The 4,155-nt window shown below is 40.5% G+C and overlaps 1 non-coding gene across 1 annotated transcript; it reads left to right on the top strand.

Moving 5' to 3' along the window:
* The first annotated feature begins 1,031 nt into the window (after positions 1 to 1,031).
* On the top strand, positions 1,032 to 1,137 carry LOC131154623 (small nucleolar RNA R71). The gene has a single exon (XR_009136540.1). It is a non-coding gene; the product is annotated as a small nucleolar RNA R71 (small nucleolar RNA).
* The last annotated feature ends 3,018 nt before the right edge of the window (positions 1,138 to 4,155 follow it).

Raw genomic sequence — 4,155 nt, 5'->3', positions numbered from 1 at the left:
GTTCAACATGCTAGAGGAGGATGTGGCACAAGTTTCAACATTGGGTTCTCCTTTCCTCTCCTCCTCATTCTCACCCTCACTCAGCTGCTCCTCCACCCTATTGTTTACCATCCTATCACTCTAAATAGTAATAACCGTCTGGTCCTGCTCATGATATAATGAGGGACCAGCATTCGGTTCACATTCTACCTCGTATTGGCCTTTGGGGTTCTCTAAAGGCTGACTCGATAACTTTTCCTCATCTCTCTGACACAAAGAAGTAGCTAGTTATCCCATAGTGGCTTCCATCTTAGCCATAGGTTGGGAGTAAGAGTGAAGGAGTTGCTAATCTGCTTGGTGATCAGCCTCAATGCCTTTGAGGGCTTTCAACACCATCTCTTAAAATGTATCATATTTAGGCTAAGAAGGATATGATCACTAAAATGATGAAGGTCGAGGGGCAGAATTAGGATGGTTTTGGAAGTTTTGAAATGGCTAAGGAGGTGGAGCATTAAGTGCTTGTTGAGGTCTTTAGGCTTAAAAACTCGGAGCTTGTGGTCTCTAGGAGAAGTTAGGGTGCTGTTTCCACCTAGAATTGTATGTGTTGGAGTAGGGATCATTTGACGGCCTATCATACCAATTGTGGGTGGCCTTCACTTATTCCTGCACAAACTTAGGTTGGGACGGCAAATGAGGGCAATTGTAGCTAGAATGGGAAGGGTCAAAACAAAGAGTGCACAGCTCTGCACACACTGATGGTTACTATCCTAACGACAAGAACTGATCTAACTTTTGAACTAATGTGTGCAGGGTGGGTGCAAGGTTATAGCCCGTAGCTAACTCGTAGACTCCCCTAGGTTTGGGAGTGGATGGTTGGGATGGTCTATGAGCAGCAACTACATGCCAGTAAGAATTTTTGGCAAGGTTCTCAAAGAGAACTCAAGCCTCATTCTTGTGTTTGGTGAGGAGTACCTCAACACGATGTGTCTACCATTGACCTATCTCATTCATCTAATCCTTCATTGAAGGTCTAAACCATTTGCCACTTAGGGACTTGATGATGTGGGCATTTATGGAGTAGGTCCCTGAAGCGCTCCCATGTCTTAAAGAATAGCTCCCCATACAACTGAGAGAAACTAGTGATTGCCCTTCGCAGTTGGTTAGTCTTCTCAATTGGGAAGTACTTCTTTAAGAACTCATGCTGCATGGTGGCTCAGATGGTCACCACATTCGGTTTGAAGGACGTTAGCTTATATTTGGCTTTATCTTTCAGAAAGAATGGGAAAAGCCTTAGGCGAGGGGCATTATCCTAAAAATTATGGAGTTGGATGGTGGAACATATCTCGAGAAATTCATATAAATTTTAATATGGATTTTTAGAAGAATTCCTATGAAAGGTGGGTAGTATCGAGATGATGGAAGTCTTTATTTCAAATCACGCTGCCTGGACATCCGGGAACCAGATGCAAGACAACGAGGTATATGTGTCGGACACAAAGTAATCCCTAAGAGGCCTAAGTGGTTGTTTTCCCACTATAGGTAGGTGGGGAGCTTGGGGTTCCGAGATTTGGTCAGCGGGAACTGGTTGACATTTGGGCATTACGTCAAGTTTTGACGACTCAACAAACTAAAGATTACAGGTTGGCTTCCTAAAGAACCTATGGGATCTCTCAATCTCAGGGTTTATAGGAATCAACTCTGGATCCAAAGATTGCAAACCCAATATACACACTTTAAGCACACAAACTCAAGACTTAGTAGATCAACAAAAAAGAAAAATTAAAAATATATACAAAGAAACAAAGCAATAATACTCTAAATTGGAAATTGGCTAATAATAGTAATCAAGTCCCCAGCAATGACACCAATATTTGGTAGGCTCGCCAAAGCTTGGGTCTTTAACTACCAAAAATAATATTTATAAAACCTAACTAATCCTATGTTCTGTAGAAAATGGGGAAAGTCGGGTGTCGATCCTCAAGGACTTTGATGCAGTTATCAACCATTTCTAGATTAGTTTATTAAGGCTTTGTGTAAAAGAAATGTAAAAAGAAGGAGTTTTGAAAAGTGTTTTTCTACCAACTACTTGAAAGCATGTAAAATCTATGTTAGCTCTACTCCTACAAAGTAGTTCTCAATCATAAATTAGATTTAGGATGTCATGTGCATAAACTAAGTTTGGTCAATTATCCGTATGAGGCTAAATGATTCAAGGAGCCATTCGAGGGCATAGGGTAGTAAGGGTGCACCAACCGTCCAGAGCACAGTCGAGAACCGAAGTATACCTTATCACAATGATCATGAGAACCTCTATAGGAAACTGTAGCCCTTTATGTGTACCAGATTGAATCAGTAGTAGTGGCATCCTATCTCTAAAACTTCATCACGATCAAAGTAATAAATCAAAGCATGTAAAGAACGTAGTAAAGGAAAGCAGTAAATGGAAATCATGTAAAAATGGCTTCTTATTGCAAATGAATTGTCTGTCACTAATGATCAAAAACACAAAAGAAAACCAAGACATCATTGTAAAGGAAAGCAATTAGATCTACTCTAAGGTTGGTTCTCAATGACGTTTTAGGTCTCACACTAACCCAAAAGAGGGCAAAGAGGAATTCAAAGAACATGTTCATACTTATTTTTTATACCCATTAGGGTTTACAAAGTTTGAAATTCGAAAATAGGAAAGTTTGCAGCAAATCTTGCATAGAAGATCGTTGTTGTTGACCAAGTTGCTCCCATGCTTCCCTTGATCGCGCCCTAGCCGAGACTCATGGAAAATCAGGAATTCGAATCTTCAATGTTGTTGATTGTGTTGTGCCAAAGGGTCTTGATGGTAAATTTTATGGTCGAGACATATAGGATCTCCAGCTTTAGGAAATCTCAGGACCTTGACATGGTCGCCCTTCAGAGTCTCTCTGATCAAGCACTTGGTCGAGACTCTCAATATCTTGAGTTTAGTGTTCTTCAGGTCACTCGAATTGGTCGCTAGGGAGGGTCACTTGGTTGGACTCTTGGTAAGACCTTGTAGCAATTTGTCTTTAGTCTGAAACTTGGAGTCTGCAGTTGGTGACTTGGTTGCCCCTTGTGTCAGCTGGTCACACAACATGGTTGAGCCTAGTCTTCTTTTGCATTTGATGCTTTGAGGCCCTTGGATGTTGGTTGAACCTCTGATTTGAGCTTTAAGTATCCCAAATACTCCCTTCGTTTTCTGTACTACTTTAACTCCTTGGTTTTAACTTGTATTTCCAACAACACAAACAAACCTTGCATAACTTCGAACTATGTTAACAAAGGGTTACCTACAAGATAAAAGAGGGTAAACGAACGTAATTGAGGGAGCAAAATCATGCATTTTAGGGACTTATCAACTAGAGTGCCACCTGCGGCTTCATGTTGACCTTATAGGCCATATCCCATTTTGATAATGACAAAAAAAAATTTTATCTTACCTATGCCCTGAGTTTGTGTGCAAGTTCATTCTTGCATGAAATGGCAAAGTCTTACATCATATGGTGGCATATGGAGATACAAGGAAAATGAAGACCAAGTTGTTTTCATTTGTATTAAATGTTTAAATTAATTTTGTTTCTGTAATAATCACGGGCTATAATAATTAATGCATTGCATGCATGATAGGCTACTATAAGCTTATTGATAATAGATCAACCTTAGGTCCCTTAACATCACTTGAAAAATCCCCTTTAACTCATAAGTCATAGCTATGCCAATAGAGGTGAATTTTAAGCAAAAACAGGACCTATCTTTAATTTTGAAAGGGCTTCGGCCGACCAATCTTAGCGCTTTAAAAACACCTCGGTCGATCGAATAGGTAAAAAGTCAATAAGTTGACTTGGCTCGGCCGACTAGTCCAAAATGAACGTACTGTTTACAGTTGACCGAACGTAACTTGTGACACTTTTTAACTTCCCCAGCCTCCCAATGTTTTAGTTCAAAAACACCCTAGGCGACCAAATTGTGAGGTTCGGAAAACCGAACAACTCATAGGGCGACTGAACCTCGAATGATTGGAAAATCGCCTTGGCCCAACCAACTTAACTCACCCCTGGGCACTTGAACCCAAAAATTAACCATTTCTCTATTTGTCTATTCGGGTGATCGGCCCTAAGGACTGGGTGACCAAAATTCTCGGGTTCCCATAATTAAACCACGGTA

Source organism: Malania oleifera, chromosome 4 (assembly GCF_029873635.1).
Source record: "Malania oleifera isolate guangnan ecotype guangnan chromosome 4, ASM2987363v1, whole genome shotgun sequence".
NCBI lineage: Eukaryota > Viridiplantae > Streptophyta > Magnoliopsida > Santalales > Ximeniaceae > Malania > Malania oleifera.
This window is presented reverse-complemented; position numbering and strand designations above follow the sequence as displayed.